General features: G+C 43.5%; 1 protein-coding gene across 1 annotated transcript in view; it reads left to right on the top strand.

Moving 5' to 3' along the window:
• The window catches only part of RXFP1 (relaxin family peptide receptor 1), a 1,416,786-nt gene that overhangs the window by 1,033,727 nt on the left and 364,671 nt on the right, over positions 1 to 18,388 (top strand). The gene's annotated exons all lie outside the window — the stretch shown is intronic.

Below are 18,388 nucleotides of genomic sequence, written 5' to 3' on the forward strand. Positions count from 1 at the left end.
CTAAAAGTTCACTTGCAAGGAATGAAACGTGGAGCATTGATAAAACTTTCTGTTTTAGGAATTTACATACAGTGGAAGCACTGGTATTGCCAGCTAGAGTACCAGTACTTAATTAGTGCCGAAGTTTGACAGTGGTGGACACTGACACTAAAGGGCGTAACACAGGCTTTCTGCAATACATTTTTCATTATATATTCGATTGTACTAATTTTTAAAGCATAGTAAATGATCTTTTTGCACCGGGATACAGCAATCGTTAATGGGGCTCTTCAATGATTCCCTCACCATCACCCCTAACAGTGTCTCTCATCTCTCCACAGCCCCTCTTGCACATGTATTTCATTTGTTTTATCGTGCCTTTCTTGCCAGCGTAGGGTGTTCGAGCACTTTACATCACACACCCATACATAGAAAATGAACCATACGTGGGTAAATGAGTGTATAGAGAACATTACATAAGACAAAGGGGACTACAAGGTGTAGGATTCACATCATCTGTATTGGTAGGCATTTTTTAAGAGTGCTTGGTCTGGGGAAGCATAAACACAGGATTCAGAACATAACACAGTGGTTTGGGTTGACTTTACTAATAACAATTTATTTCCACTCAATTTTTTTTACCAAAATTAGGATAATCAAAGATTACGGTGAAAACATAACTTTCTAACTGTACAATGCAGTTTGCATGCAGCTCCTTGATGGCAGTTCATAGCTCACTCTACTAGATTATAATTGTCATTTATGAACTGCACAGTAACAAAAGGATCTCCGTGACAAAAGTAGTATCCCACTGAGCTGTATTCCTGAACTATTGTTCTGTGGTCTGCAAGCACGTTGTTTGCAGCAGGCATATTAACAATCTGTGCCTCCTTAGATAAGTCAAAAGTGCCGGTAGACAAAACTCCAATCTCTCTCCAGGATGCCCATTATTCCACAGAGTTATCTTTCCACTTTTATTGTTTTTTATTATTGCCTGAAAACTGTTGGATATACAAGGAACTCTACAGTGATTTTAAAACTGCTGCACTGCTACGAAACAGCCCGTCCCCAGTAACAAAAGCGGCCTCTCAATGAAACACTAGATGCCCTGTACAGCCAATTTTACCTTGCCCCTGGCCCCCCTCAAGTTTTGTTTTGCCCTGGCTTTCACTCATTTATTGGGACCGGGGCTTACTTTGTATCTTTAAACTTTGACCTAGAGCAAGTGAGAGAAAGGCATTAAAGGGAGGAAGGAGATACGTGTAGGAAAATTGTGTGAAAGACAGAAAGCAGGGATGAAAAAACTTGCACGACTGAGGTAAAGAGACAGGAAGTGTAGAGTGGCAGAAGAAAGATGTATGAATTGAAATCATAACTATGCTGCTTTGGAATTTGGCAAACCCAGCATCTGGCAGCTCACTGAACTCAAGTTTTTGTGTTTTATTTTTAACAACCACTGTAGACAACAAGCTCAGATCGGAAAGGGGGGTGTTATTAATTTCCAAGCTTGGTATGAAGCATGCTAGGTTGGTAGGCAGCATGGATGGGAGCTAGTGCCACTGTCAGCCTGGTATGTCAGCATTGCCCTATTATCTGGGTGTATACCAACTTAGAAGTATCTGTCCAATTAGGGTATCGGTTGGGCCAGGCAAAATGAAGGTTATCTTTTTGCATAATAATAGTAAATACATGCTGTAATTGCTGAGATTTTGTCAATTCAACGGTCATCAAGCTGCCACTACCTGTAAGTAAAATACCCATTTTAATCAATTCCATTGATACAGTTATGGTGGAACCTATCATTTAGTTTAACACTGACAAATGTAACTGTTGTGGATAAAAGGCATGTTGAAATACAGGTATACAATATATTTTAGCACATTAACCCACATCACATCAAGTGGCACTTTGTCTTCTCACTTATCAGAAAACTTATTGTGGGGTGAGTTAAGTCCAGGAAAAAGTACCTTTAGTTTGGCCTAGCTGGCCAGTATATCGGACCCAAAGGCAGCCCCAGCTGTAGCTGCTAAAGTGCAGTGTTCACTACACCACTACAAGGAAGGAGCCAGAACACGAAAATACCTCTAACTTTGAACCATACCTCTACCAAGTGATACTGTCCCGTCATCATGTAATTCTTCAGGAGGTGAATTTTGTTGAGAGTGAAGTGATGGTCACTTTCTAATGACATATTGTTGAAGAATAAATGGCCAAATAGTGTGACTCACACACATTTATTACAGAATTTGCTAAAAACGTAAAATGTCTCCCAGGCAATTCTGAAGAGGAAGCTCTGAAATAAAAATGAAGTACTGCCAATGTGCTGAGGGTGCATTAGGTGACTTCCTTCTTTTTCCATTTTTAATATCTTTATTTCTTTCTTCCTTTATCCGCTTCTTTTTTATCTCACTTCCTTACTTTTGTGTTTCACTTCTGTATCGTCCTCACTCTCTCAGTTTAATTCTCGCCATCACCATCTCTATTTTTCTTCCTTTTCAATGCTCATTACTTCTCTTTTTCTGACTCCATCACTGCAATAAGCACCTTTGCCAGCCACCAACCTCCAACTATTAGCTATGTCATGTTACTCCTTCACACTTATAATTGTGAGCTTCTCTGAAGATCTGCAGAAAGAATTGGGCCATAAAAACATACATCAGGGGGGTAATTAGAGTTTGGCAGATAGGATACTCCAGCGCAAATATGATAAATGTCTTGTCCTCCACATTACAAGTGCATTACAGACTATTGCACTTGTAATATAACAGACGGGATATCCATCACATTTTGAGGAAGTATTCCATCGCAGAACTCTAAATAAGGCCCTTAGACTTTTAGTTAGAGCAAGCTAGATGCCATGCACACCGCTATTCCCTCGTGGCCTAAAAAGCAGCAGCGTCCTTCACTCACCATGGAGTTAGTGCAATGTACAGTAAACCGCTGAACTCAGCACCTGTATATGGGGCTGGCCCAGGGCCTGGTATCCTGGTAGCTCATTGAAAAAGTCCAAATGACAGTAGGCAAGGAAACAGGCCAGTAACCTAAGGACTCTGCTTTGTCACCTTTTTGTACATAGTCACATATCTGATTTAAAACCATGAATCTGGTATTCACTGTTACAAAAAAAAACATGCAGAACACTTTTTATATGACCATTCCCAGATGATTAGAGTTGATTTGTTCTAGTTAGCTGGGATATTGTCCTGCATGGAAGCCTTCCCATTACTTGGAATCTAGTTGGCCACAATGGTGTATTTCAACACATTGGAAGTTTCCTGGACAAAGGAAACCTATTCCTAGTCACATCAAAAAATACAAGTGCATTTTGAGCACCTAACTATGGAGAAATGTGTGGACGCTCCAACTCAATTAACATTAAGAAGAGTCAATTAAGTGGAAAGGGAGAATCCTGCACTCAAATAATCAGTGTAGGCCATCAAGGAAAAATGTGCACAAGTAGACTTCATCTATTTCTCAGTTTGTAGATTTATTTGGCTGTCAAATTGATCATTACAGAAAGTAAAAAGTTAGTTAAATCAGATTCAAATTCATTATTCGATGCAATAATGCAATGTACATTGCGAAATCACGCAGCTACAGCACATATGTCAATAGTCAAATTAATAATATAAAACCCCTATTACAAAAGGACCTCTGTAGCACCTGCAGAAAGATAAATGTGAGTGAAGGAATGACAGACTAACTTAATTCATCTCCAAACAGCACATATTTTATAATGTTTCAGAAAATGAAATAACACAGTTTCATAGAACATTATGTAAAAAGGCAGCACTAAAACGTTATTTGCACAGCAAACCAAACTATTAGCTTTCATTCCACCCCAAATAACATCTACTTGCACATAATTTTAATTGGCTAAAAACTCACACTATTTAGTTGCACAGACAAAATAAACAACACAACATTTAAACAAGCAGTTTCAATAATGTTGGCCTAGTGTGGCCTAGTTATAGCAAGTAAATGAAACCTAGGTTAAACACAATTTTTCTAAATAAAATTCATTTATCACAAATGCTACAATTGGATCCCAGATTCTGTCAAGTCTTCGGATCACCTCTTGCTATATAAAATGATGCTCTTACTACGCACTACTCAGTTTCAGTACATTGTGTCATACTCTTCCTAATAAACGTACTTGTCTTTGGAAGGAAAACCATTTTTGAGAAACAATCAACATTGCCAGTACTTTAAATGTCACCATTTATTTATCTACTTCAATTGCTCTGAAGAAATAACTATCTGACTCTTCACTGATAATTCTTGTTCCTAAATCAATGATAACATATTTTATTATAGTTTAATAGCCCGCTGCCTAAGGCTTTTTTGGTGGATAAAGGCCCTGAACCAGAGTTACATGTCCAAACTGCAGGCGAGGACCTATAACGAGGTTTAGCAACTGTTATAGCCTGAAGCAGAGGGCCTGTATGGCTATAAGAACATTACACCAACTGGGGCATAATGCTATAAATCAAAAAAGGAGAAACTGAAATACAAGCATTGCAATGTTGTAGCAGAGCACAAGGCCTGTGCCAGCCATTATTGGCCCAGAGCTACTCCTTTGTCTTCAGTGGAGCTCTCAACATTCCAGTGTTCTAAATGGCACTTATTAAAGGAGTTTTGACATGCTAAACACAGTAAATAAGGGTTTCTAGTATGAATAATATGATCAGCTCTTGTCCCCTATTTCACATCAGACTCCGAAAATTGTGTCCGATCCACAAAAGTATTTACACACCTATTTGGAGCATTTATGGTTTTAAATTCCACATTCTGATTCTGACAATCATGAAGTGGACTCATTGAGATGGGAATCTGTCAGCACTTCATAGTTTCCTCTATAGTAGGTGTGGGGTTTTAATTATGGAGTCTAGAGGGTAGTCGAGCGACATTCATGAAACATGCAGACTATTTATTTTATTCAACAACATTTTGCATGATCACTTGCAATATGGAAACTCTTTAAAGTTACTCCAAAAGCAGTTGTAGTTACCATGTTTCCTGCATTGGAAGGGCAAAAGAACACCTTCAGCTGGTATGGGTGTTAGAGGAAAGGCTTTTCCACAGGGTTTCTAAGGATATATATATAAACATAAAAATGAAAACAGTTGAATATTCAGTTGCACATTTATGTCTTACTGACGCTGTAAATATTGGTTAGTACGAGTATTCCTATAAATCCTCTGAATCACAGAGTGTAATAGTTTTCAGTGAGTACTCCTTAAAATGTCTGAGTCGCCAAAAGTGGCAAATGTATTCCAAACATAAAAGAAAATCTGCTGAAGTTCACACAACAACATACATACATTTTGCCTGTTTTGATTTTCTACTATCAACCATCATAGTTAGATTTGTTAGTATTAATGTGCAGATCTTTACGGGTGCAAACATATTCCATTGGTAGGATGGGTAATTGCAAAAGGTTAGGTGTTTAGCTAGTAGTACACCATTAAAAGTATAAAATCCAGGAGTCTTCTGTTCCCTGTTTCTATAAATCTCATCTTCAAAAGAACAGAGATTGTTTATTGTCAATGTAATAAGCCAAATCCATTCAGATGAGTCAACCTTATCCATAAAAAGATCCACATATCAGGTCTATGAAGGCTAGGTTCAGATTTTGCTTCTTGCTCATTTATGATACTTGCAGTGCTTCATTTGAGCCGTTGTTTGCAGGTGGGGCCGATCAGCACTCATTTTCTGGCAGTGACACTTAGATTTCCTGGTCAAACTTTGGTGCAGAGCAAGGAAGGGAAAAAAGCAAAAGAGGGAAAGAAGGAGAAATAGAAAGACAAAGAAAGAAACTATGGATATAAAATAACCTGAAACAGTCAGTTAAAGGGGCAGGGAGTGTCTGGTTGTGAATGAAAGAGGAATGATGTTGAGTCAAGTCTACACAGGCTTATTTTTGTGGCACTAATGACATTTGAAAGGCTCCAGGCTTCTGATCAAGACATAAGGCTCAAGTACCTATTCCTTTAAAAACTATGTACTCGACACTTGTAATTGAATGAAGGGTGAGGTCATGAGCACTGCATCGGCTATGCAAGTGAATGGTTTGCATGGTTGTTTTACAAGTTATGGACTGTGGAGCTAACCATTAGTGAATTTAAGGCGGAAAACACCACAATGTGTATTTTGAAAAAAATCTCAAATTTCTGTACAAAGCACTGTAAACATGCAGTTTATGTGCATTTATAATTACGAATTACCCCGGGGAGCGACCCTTGTCTAAGGGGTAGCTCCCCTCACGTGAAACTGACATAAAAAAGCCTGGTGTCTAGTGGTTTCTGCCCCCCTTGGGGGCAGATTGGCCTAATAAAAATAGGCCGATCTGCCCCCAAAGGGGGCAGAAATGGCCAAAATACAATTTGCTCCCCAGGGGAGCGACCCTTGCCTAAGGAGTCGCTCCTAAAAATTTAAAAACAAAAGTCAACATAAAAATAATATATATCTCTGGTGTCTAGGGTTTTTTGTCCCCCCTGGGGGCAAATCGGCCTTATTATAACAGGCCGATCTGCCCCCTGGGGGGGCAGAAAAGCCAAAAAATATTTCCCTCATTCAATAATATAAAAGAAAAAAATCCCTGGTGTCTAGTGGTTTCTGACCCCTTGGGGGCAGATTGGCCTAATACAAATAGGCTGATCTGCCCCCATGGGGGGCAGAAATGGTCTAAAAGTAATTTTGCCCCTTGGGGAGCGACCCTTGCCTAAGGAGTCGCTCCCCACATTTAAAAAAAATAAAATAAACAACAACAAAAATAGCCCTGGTGTCTAGGGGGTTTCTGACTAATTACATTAGGGGCAGAAATGGCCTAAAAATAATTTAGCCCCAGGGGGAACGGCCCTTGCCCAAGGGGCCACTCCCCTCATGACAATTATCTGTAAAAAAAAACTCCCTGATGTCTAGTGGACATGATGTGATGGGCAGCAGAAATGCTGAGAAAGACATCAAAAGAAAGGAAAGGCCTTTCCTTTCCTTTGATGCCTTTCTCAGCCCCTCCACGTGATCGGAGGAGAAATGCAAAAGCGTTATTCCTCCAATCCGCGCTGGAAGCTGAGCTTGTCCTCCCAGTAGATCAGGTGAGATCCTGGCTCCTTGCCAGCTGCCTGGTCTGCAGCCTGCTGCCGCAAACCCTCTAGAGTATGGCATGTCTTCTGTGCCTCACAGAATGCCTCCCTGGTGGGTCCCGCTTCCTGCTGCCACTGTGACAACTCAGGGACCTCCCCTTGTTCAGCCACCTGTTCCCCTGTAGGCTCTGGGGCGTCACCTGCAGGCTCCACCTCCTCCCAGACCGTTGAAAGTTCTGGGTCCGGTTTCCCGCGCCCCCTTCCCTTCCTCTTTTTGACAGTCCCCCGGGCCACTGTTCAGGCTCCAGGGGCTCTTGACCACCCTGACGGGCTGCCATTGACCTGGTGGATGCGCATACCCTCCCAGGCAGACCCAACATCTCCAAGTGTGATCTGTGTTCCACCTCCTTCCAAGGGGAATCCTCCAGGTCTTTGCCAAGCAAACAATCTATGGGCATGGTTGGACTCACAGCTACCTTCCAGGAACCTTAGGCCCCCCATTCAAAGGTAACAGGCGCTCTGAGTTGTCCACTGCAACTGCTTGGTGAAGTACCTGAGGATCTATCTGTTCTTCAGACACCAGGTGACTCCTCACTGTAGTCACACTGGCTCCTGTGTCTCTCAGAGCCTCCACCCTCTCCCTGTACTTCTTAGTGTTCTCAAGCACTGGGGTTCTCTGGACCATCTCACTGTCCCCTGGTGAGACATGGGTCATCTCAGCTCAGAAAATATGGAAGTAGAACAAAAAGAGTCCCAAAAGAGAAAAAGCAAAAATCACAAGACAAGTAGTTTGTGGGCACATAGTGGTCTGCACTGAAAACAGTAGTGTACACTTAATCACTGTATGTCATGTATAAATACAAGTCCAATCCCAACCGCTGATCACCAATGTTAGAAATTGGGTCTTTGGTTGGTAGTCAGGTTACCCCTGTCCAAGCAAGGGCCCTCACTGTAGTCAGGGTAAAGGAGAATCACCCTCAGTTAACCCCCGCTCACCTCCTTGGTAGCTTGGCCCAAGCAGGGAGGCTTAACTTCAGAGTCTAAGTGTAAAGTATTTGTACCAACACACACAGTATCTCAGTGGAGACACTACAAAATGACACAACACAGGTTTAGAAAAATAGGTAATATTTATCTAAACAAAACAAGACCAAAATGACAAAAATCTACCATACACAAGTCAAGTTATGAATTAAAAAGCAAAAAGAGTCTTAGGGCCAGATGTAGCAAAGGGTTTGCGCCTCGCAAACGGCGAAAAACGCCGTTTGCGAGGCGCAAAAGCCTCTCTGCTATGCAGAAATGCATTTTGCAAGTCGGATCCGACTCGCAAAATGCATTTCCGACTCGCAAATAGGAAGGGGTGTTCCCTTCCTATTTGCGACTCGCAATGCTATGCAATTTCATTTGCGCCCGCGAAAGCGGTCGCAAATGAAATCGCTGTTACCATCCACTTGAAGTGGATGGTAACCCATTCGCAAACGGGAAGGGGTCCCCATGGGACCCCTTCCCCTTTGTGAATGATCACAAAAACAATTTTTCAGAGCAGGTAGTGGTCCTATGGACCACTGCCTGCTCTGAAAAATACCGAAACAAAAGGTTTCGGGTTTTTTTCTAAGTGCAGCTCGTTTTCCTTTAAGGAAAACGGGCTGCAGATAGAAAAAAAAAAAACTGCTTTATTAAAAAGCAGTCACGGACATGGTGGTCTGCTGTCTCCAGCAGGCCACCATCCCCGTGAGTGCCCATACTCGCAATGGGGTCGCAAAGTGCGACCCACCTCATAAATATTTATGAGGTGGGTCTTTGCGACCCCGTTGCGAGTTGCAGAAGGTGTCTGAGACACCTTTCTGCATAGCAAATTGCGACTTGCAATTTGCGAGTCGCACGGACTCGCAAATTGCAAGTCGCAATTTGCTTTTTTCCTACATCTGGCCCTAAATTCCTTAGAAAACAGTGCTAACACTGTTAGTGTGAAAAAGTACCTGGGTTGCATCAAAATAATACTGCACAAGTGAGTAGGCGTTGGAAAAGGCCAGCGATGCGTGGATTTCTCACTCGCAAGCAAGACATGCGTCGTTCCTCCTCCGGTCAGATTGGCATGAGTAATTTTTCCTCTCCACAGAACAGCGATGCGTCAATCCAGACAGTCACCCTCGGGTTCGGGCAGGCTCTGTGTTGTGTTTCCACGCCCAGTGATGTTGTGTCAAAAATCCGGTCGCACGGTATCACAAAACCACGCTGCATGGGGTTTGCACCATTATCAGCCTCCATTAGCGGGTGTTGCGCGTCATTTCTCCAGGCAGGTTGCGTAGATCTTCCAGCCCCGATGCAGGTGGAGCGTAGATTTCAGCTGCGAAGCCGGCGGCGCCTCGTTTCTCAGCCGCATCTCGGCAGGTGCGTTGAAAATTTCCCTGCACGGCGGTCTGTGCGTGGATTTTCAGTCTTTGGCCCAGGAACTGGATAGGGCACCACTTGGCAGGGCAGGAGTCTCAGCAGGGAGTCCAGGTGCTGGCAGGGGAAGTCTTTGATGGCCCTGAGACTTCAACAACAGGATGCAAGCTCAGGTGAAGGCCTTGGAGATTTCTTCACAAGCAGGAATGCACAACAAAGTCCAGTCTTTGTTCCCTTTCACAGGCAGAAGCAGCAACTGCAGGATGGTTCCACAAAGCACAGTCACAGGCAGGGCAGCACTTCTCCTCAGCTCTTCAACTCTTCTCCTTGGCAGAGATTCCTCTGGATGTCCAAAAGTGATCTAATTTGCAGGGGTTTGGGTGCTATTCTTATACCCATTTTGGCCTTTGAAGTAGGCCTACTTCAAAGGAAAGTCTCTCTTGTTTGTGAGATCCTGCCATGCCCAGGCCAGGCCCCAGACACACACCAGGGTGTTAGAGACTGCATTGTGTGAGGGCAGGCCCAGCCCTTTCAGGTGTAAGTGACCACTCCTTCCCTCCCTCCTAGCACAGATGGCTCATCAGGATATGCAGGCTACACCCCAGCTCCCTTTGTGTCACTGTCTAGAGAGAGGTGCAAACAGCCCAACTGTCAAACTGACCCAGACAGGGAATCCACAAGCAGGCAGTGTCACGGAATGGCTTAAACAAGAAAAATGTGGCATTTTCAAACATACTATCTCAAAACCAACTTTACTAAAAGATGTATTTCTAAATTGTGAGTTCAGAGACCCCAAACTCCACATGTCCATCTGCTCTCAAAGGTAATCTACACTTTAATCATATTTAAAGGTAGCTCCCATGTTAACCTATAAGAGAACAAAAGTTCCAGCTGGGACTAAGCTAGAAAACACGTTGGAAGCCTTGAGGGGTAATCATTTCCAAGTCTCCTTAAATAAGGGCGGGGACATTTTATAACTTCTGGAGGGTGAACGACACTCCTCTTGCTTTTCCCCCTGCACTTGGTGATGATTTTGGTGGGGACCCTGTCCTCCTGGGGTCAACACCATGCCAAACGAGTGGTTGTTGGCAAAGGAATTGGGCCAGGCCCCACAGGGTATTATGTGGCACACCCTCTGGAGCATGCATAACAAATGAGCTGCTCACTCGCTGCAGCTGTTCCCTTTGTTGTGCTGGGGTTTTGTTGGGGGTGTCCGGTCCCACCCAGACACCCTACGGCCTTCTTCAACGTGGAAGAGCAGCTTGGGGAGCCCACACCGGCTGCTCTCACGGCTCCCCACCCGACCTGCACCTTCATGTGCTGCCACGGGAGCCAACTCTTCATTTAGAATCTGCCAGCTCCAACAGGCGGACACATGTGGTGCTGTGGCTGGCCGCATGGGGGAGTGTAGTGACACTCCCCCCTCCTTCTCCGACCATGGGGGTCCCAGGGATAGGGGCCCCTCTTCACCTTTGTGTGGGGGCACGATGGAGAACCCCTGACTTTGCTTTGCTACAGGGCCCCAGGATGGGTTCTGCAGTCCTTCTCTTCATCTTCACTGGGGGGGGGGGGTGCAATGGCCTCACCTGACTTTGCTTTGGTGTGGGAAACCAGGATGGGGTCCAGGGCCCCTATCTCCATCTTCACAGGGGGCATGATGGCATCCCCTGACTTTGCTTTGTTGTGGGGCCCAAGAATGGGATCTGGGCCCACTATCTCCATCCCCGCAGGGGGTTTGATGGCATCCCCCGACTTTGCTTCATTGTGGGGCCCATAAAGGGGTCCGGGTCCCTCACCTCACCTTTGTGGGAGCACGATGGGGCCATTTTAGATGATTTTGGGCTCATTTTGCTCCTGGAGGGAAGCCCTTGCCACCTGGAGGACTTTCATTAGGCCTCCTGGCCTAGACGGTTCCTAACTCGGTAGTGAGCCAGACCCACAGACTCCCTGAGCCGGCCTTTCATCTGGGTGCCTTCCTTTCTTCAGGTGGGCAGATGCCTTGCCCCAGCGGGCAGTCAGGGGTTTCTGCTTTCCAGTTGTCCATGACACCCGTCTTCAGTCCCAGTATTCTGCAGAGAAGTACAGCCAAGAGTGAGAGACCTCCCATGTGCAAGACCTTTTATGTGGGGGCAGAAGTGTCTAGCACAGCTGTGCCTCTGGCCTATCCTGATGTGCCACATCACTTCTCCTCCCCTGTCCCAACCTTCCTGCACAGTCTTCTGGGATAGCTCAAAATGACATAGCCCAGGAGTCAGTTGCCACATCTGCTCTGAGAGACTTAGCCCCTCCTCCCTGACATTCCTGTCAGGGCCTCTCCCAGTTATTCCTCCAAGGAGCCCCTCCTCGCTGAGGGGCTTGGGCCAGGCCGGGTTCCTGGCACAGAATGAAAGCTGGCTCATTGATGCAAGGCCCTGCTCCTGCAGTTGGACAGAGCAGTAATTGGCCCTAATCCTGAGGTGAGTCAGAGAAATATGACATTCCTGGATGGCCATTAAGCTGTACAGATATGCTTTTGTAACCTACTGCATTATTCTTTTCATACAGGTTAAATTGCACATTGGTGTGACTCTGGAGTCTGTGCACCCTAGGGAACTGGAGTTGTGCCTTATGCCAGCCTTTCCCATTGACATTTAATGGAGTGTCACTATAATGAAGACAGTAAGCTCACTCACTATCCCCCACATGTGCACACCCATCTCATTAGGCCTACTCTAGGTCACCAGCCACTCTACATGATCCCTTCTGTGCCAGATGCGCAGTTCTTGGGCAGTGCACACCGGGAATCCTCCCTGTGCAGTCCTCACATGGGTGCACTCACATAATCATGTGTAACAAGCCCTGGGCCTCCTACACTTACTGTGTCACAGTGGCCTTTGCTTAACAAGGCCGCACCAACGGTAAACACATGCAGTCCATTTTACCATGAGTTTAGTGTGGGTGAGCCCAAAATTATGAGGCTCCCTCACAGTAAAAGGTCAATAACCAGGTGATCCATAAGAATAAAAATCCGGGCGGATCAGATAGTCAGAACCATCCTCTCACAGTTAAAGTCCTGTAAAAGTAATTACAGGATAGTAAATATCAGAAAAAGGAAAGGGGAAGAGTAAACAATAGTAACCCAGCCTTGACTTTAATGCTTTGTCGTGTTTTCGAAAGTCAGAGAGTGAATGTGAGATTGACAGAGAGAATGAGAATAATGGATACAGGACACATTCTCATTTTTATGTCTCACCTACACACAGCTTTTAGCTGTCAGTTGTCAAAGTCCTTTTGGGGACAATAAGAATACTTAAAGTGGGCTTCGGGCCAGCCAATTGCTTCCTATTGGGTGACTTCCTTGTCAGTTTCATTTGCATGTTTCATATTGAATGGCTTTCCTCCCTCTTCTTGTGTTTGTCCCTACTCTAGAACAGAGCTTTTGACCATGCTTTTGATTGGATGACTTGATTCCTTCAACTGCTCACATTCCAGGATCTATTTTTAAGGACTACATGGAAGTGAATGTGTTTCTTGTTCTCTCCCTTGTGTTCTACTACCCCTCAAATAAATGCCCTCTTATGCTGATAGAGCGTTCCGTATTAATAATTTACCTGTATTTTGGACGCTCTTTAGGCCGATGAATCTTTTGACTAAGTGGAACTCTCTGTACTCTATATCGATCAATTTCCTTAAATCAATAATTAATAACGAACATAAGCAATACCCTGATCAACATAACACTTAACAATTAATCCAGAATACATTTTGGCGAACCCTGACCTTTCAGTCAGGAATAACCACACCAGTTTATTCAAAGTTAGTGAATTTTATTTCCCTATATTAACAAAGCTAGCACAATATAAATGTGTCTCAACACCAAATGATAAACGTAAATGAACATTAATAGCTGTCCATAGCGGCGAAACAGGTGCAATCTATGTAGCATTTGAATCACAAGGCATTCGATAATAGCAATGCAAATCACTAATACGATAATCTGTAATGAACTAATCGCATACATTTAGTCAGCATAACAAGATCTCAAATTGCATCGTGCGACATATGGAACCCTCGTCTAACCTCAAATTAGCATCGGCATGTGGGACTTCATGCAAAAACAATTTAGCAACATTAATTTAGAAAAACTCCTAACTAGGGCTCTTATCAAAATCAGCAGTTGGTTACCTAAAGGAAACACAATGCAATTTTACAATTTCCTTTCATATTTGCCAATTACGATCAGCAATCAAGGAAGTCTTCGTCTCACAGGTACCGTTTCTCGATCAGCATGGGTACCGTTTCGATCAGCATGGGACGGGGCAAAAGGGGCAGGGGTGGACGGGGCAGTTGCCTCACGGCGGCAAGGTAAAACTACTACTACTTCATGCAAGGGATCAAAGTTAAAGTCTCTAGGGCAAGAATCATTTAAAGTCTCTTTCTCTCGATTAGAGAAAGCATCAAAGTCTCTTTCAAAATGGCGTCACAGCAAAGTGGGCCATAATAGCTACGAAGTCTGCAAAATGGCGGGATGTCCAATAATGGAAACTTTCCTCTCGTGCACCTGGGTTTTATAGACAACAGTTCAAATCCAGTAGGGTCTTCCATTGGAGGGTTCATAGGTTAGCTTCAAATTGTCCAATCAAAAGCGACAGTTCTCAAGCTTTTACTTAAGCATACATTATCCTTGGAGATGGGTACGCAAGTTGCAACATTGTATACCAATTAGCTCACTTTCAGAGCCTCCATTGTCCGCACCTGCAAATCGACCTTGGAGTAAAGAGAAAATATGCCAGGCTGGCACGAAACCTTAAGATAAGCATATGAACGATCTCAGTGGAAAAGTACAGCTTCAAGCAGAAATACACGTTTAATAGCACATTGGAAAAATACGAGCATCTAAACCGTGAGACCAGGCAACTAGGCCGAAGCCTGCACTAAAGTAATGCTAAGCTAAAACATTTCAAACAAGCAAATCATAGCACACGTTTACGATTATGTTGGATTAGTGCAATTCTAATACATCACGTTATATAAAGCACGCTTATAAATGTTGGCAAACTACTCTGAGGGCACATTTTGTCCCCGTACAATCTTTATTAGTTCGGTTAAAGTCACACATGATTATTTCACACTACGTTTACGTTAATAAATGTAAAACCTTCATTTTCTGCTTCATCAATCCCTCCTCTGATGACTACTTGTCATCACACCAAATCATGCCCACAAATTTTATTCCGTTAAAATTCTGTCAGTTCCCTTTTCCTTTTAATTCCCCTAGTTTGCGCTTTGTATTCTTCTGCCATTCTTTTCATAATTTTCTCTTCTTTTCTTCTTTTAATTCTTTCCATAATCATTATTATTCCCCTTTTTATTCCCCATATTCCAAATATGCAAATTATTACTATTAATATTCCTTCTATTATTTTCAGTAATATTCCATTCCAAATTCCCCCAATCCAATGTCCCACTGAAGCAAGTCCTTTTCCAACCTTCTCCCACACTCCTGGTTCTTTCAGTTCTTTCAAATCTGCACTCTCTTTTGTTAGATTAGCAAGCATAGTTTTAATTTTCACACTATTGTCTGGAATATAAGTACAACAGTGTCGTGCACCAAGCATTTTGCAAACGCCACCATCCTTTGCTAAAAGAATGTCTAAAGCAAGCCTATTTTGAAGAGTCATAGCTCTTTCCGCTGCAAGTTCAGCATCTATCAGGATTATAGCACCTGAAAACTTCGTCAACATGTTATCCACTATAGTAGACAACTTTCTTATTTTGATGGAATTCAGCACAACTCCCAATGAAGGAATCATGGCTCCAAATATATCTCCTACCACAGCAGCTGCGGTCTCTCTTTTCTGGATACGATGGGATCCAGATGTCTTTTGAATCATCGATAGGTCATCCAGTTGATAAACCTTTGGGAACACTATACCCAAATAACATCTCCCCCACCATCCCTTTGGAAGACGATAATAGGCATTATACCCACAAATGTAATATACACCTGGAATGACAGGGTCAAGTCCGTCCATCATGAATGTCCATTTGGCCTTAAAGATAAACGTATGTTTACACTCACTCGCTCCTACAAAAATGTTGTCATAATAAGATTCACCTCGATATATACAAAATTTCCCTACATGCCAAGCATCTAAAGCTATTTTCCCTTGTGTCTTTATTGCAGCAAAATCATAATTATCTACTGAAGTCCTCTTATGTAGCTCCTTTTCTAATTTCGCATTCATTTGTGCCCTTCTATCATCTGTGCGATCTAAAAAGCTTATTTCTACTGCAGAGAGCGAGCAGGTGAGATTTTCCCTATGAGCGTGAGCCGTTTCAAAAGGTTGCATTGGCTCGAAAAATTCCCTCATTATCTTAGCATCTCAATCTTTAGCAATCTGGCTTAGCTGCGCTATTATAGGAACATATGCAAAGGTAACATCATAATTTGAGTAAAAATACTGTATGTTAGTTTGACCATAAAATCTAGACATTACTATACTACATGTAATCCCGTATGTAAGAGGCATGTGGTGATATGTCACCCCTTCCTTCACTGATGTCGGTATCTGTGTACACACATAACAATCTTTCGCATCCATAGTCTCAACATATTCTGTTAGCAAGCGATAGAAAACATTATACGAAAGCTCTTTCTTATCGTGCAAGAGTCTCTCATCCAATGCTAGTCTTTTCAATGCGGTTAGTTCGGTGACAGTAACAGGAGCAAAAGTAGAAGCATCAATTCTCTCATTCTCAGTCTTACCATGTATTCCAAGCACAATTGCCATTATTATTAGTACACATGCAATTATCAAGCCTATACACACATATTTACAATATTTCTTTCTATTGTTTTGCGTCATGATCTGTATAGAATCAGAGAGCTAGAAGCACCTATAAATGAAACAATTTAGCAATTCAGTTACAAAGCTGAACGAGCGCAATGTTCACACCATCTTCTTCAGGAGGCCAGTCACTTATCGGTTAGCAGCATTTGTCTCAATTCGGCAATAATTCAGTCTTTATCAGTTCAGCAAGTGTCTCATCCGATTTAGCAATGTCTCAGCTGGTTGTTTGTTTCACGTTAGATTGTAGCAAGCAATATCATTTATTACCCTTTCAATCAACACTGTCCATAAAACTTTTCTTTTCTATTGGTATCTCTTCTTCTTCGTTCTCGATGCTTAGAGATACAAACTCGTCAGTCCAATCGTCATTGACTGCATATGCCCATTCAGGACCGGAATATCTTCTGTTCGGTATCCTTTTCCTTTTCAATTTTGCTTCTCTTTTTGATTCTGCTTCGCTGGTACTTTCCTCTTTTGTCAAGTCCTTTTCTTCACTTGAGGTTGGTACTATGACAGACACTTCCTTTCTTTTCTCTTTCACTTTTGGCCTTTCTCCGTCGTTCAAACCTTCTCCAGTCCTTTGTTTTACTGGTGATATACTTAGTCTCCTCTTTGCACCATGTCCATTTGACGGACCTGCAATCTTTTCTGAGGAAGCTTGAACCTTTTCGTTCTGTTCTGCCTTGTCCCCTCCTTCTGGGGAATCAATCACGTTCTCTTTTTCTTTTTCTATACCGTCTGCTTCTGGGAAAGCCCTCCTCTGATCAGGCTCTCCTGCTTTTTCACCTTCTTCGAGCCCTTCGTCACCGTTACTTTCGTCAGGCTCTTTATCACTTTCAGCTGCTTCAGGTTCTTTGTCACCTTCAGCTGCTTCAGGCTCTTTGCTACCCTCAGCTGCTTCAGGTTCTTTGTCACCTTCAGCTTCTTCGTCGCCGTCTGAACTTTCTCCTTGGTCTTCCCCAAGTGAGTCTGTGTCTTCGTCCTCCAATAATATCTCTCTCTCTCCTGCTTCTGCCTGTTCGCTTTCAGTTCGATTTTGTTCTGTCTCAGCACTCAGCACTGCTTTGTCAGGCACTGGCAGTTTTAGCGCTTCAACTTCCTCATCTGTGGGACACAACACTTTCTTTGTGTGACTGGCGTGAATCCAGTTGGGAACCCCCGCACACTTCACAGCGGTAGTTGTCGTCAGGATCACTTGGAAAGGGCCTTTCCAACGGGGTTCCAGACACGACTTTCTCACGTGCTTCTTTACCACGACCCAGTCACCTGCTTTCAGTGCGTGTCCTGGACCTTGGATCGGTGGCAAGGTGGTCGCTTCCACCTGGTGAGAGAAAGAGCGAACCACGTCAGCCAGACCCTTGCAGTAGTCTAACACCATATCATCTGTAATATTCAAAAGCGCGTTTGCGGGAACTGCAGGAAGTCTCATAGCCCTGCCCATGAGAATTTCGTGCGGAGACAATCCAGTCTTTCTATCAGGGGTGTTTCTCATTGACATTAGCACTAAGGGCAATGCGTTAGGCCATTTCAAATTTGTCGATGCACATATTTTCGCCATTCTTGATTTCAGGGTACCATTCATTTGCTCCACCAGTCCTGATGCTTCAGGGCGATAGCTACAATGCAGTTTTTGCTCAATGTTCAGCGCTTCGCAAAGTAACTTTATCACCTCGTTATTGAAGTGACTTCCCCTATCTGATTCTAAAGAGATCGGGAATCCGAAACGTGGTATTAACTCTCTCAACAATAGCTTTGCAACTGTAAGGCTGTCATTTCTACGTGTGGGGTATGCCTCAATCCAATGACTAAAAATGCACACAATCACCAACACGTACTTCAGACCTCCATGCACAGGCATCTCAATGAAGTCCATCTGCATTCGACTAAAAGGCCCGCTTGCCCTACCAATGTGGCTCGCGTTCACAACTGTTCCCTTTCCTGGGTTCATCTGCTGGCAAGTGACACATCGATGGCAAACTGCTTCTGCAGCTTGGCGAAATCTGGGGTTAAACCAATCAGTTTTGAACAATCTTATCATGGCATCTCTCCCTAGGTGAGCTTGGCCATGATAGAACCGCGCAAGCTGTGATAAGAGACTGTTTG

The sequence above is a fragment of the Pleurodeles waltl genome, chromosome 1_2, assembly GCF_031143425.1.
Source record: "Pleurodeles waltl isolate 20211129_DDA chromosome 1_2, aPleWal1.hap1.20221129, whole genome shotgun sequence".
Classification (NCBI taxonomy): domain Eukaryota; kingdom Metazoa; phylum Chordata; class Amphibia; order Caudata; family Salamandridae; genus Pleurodeles; species Pleurodeles waltl.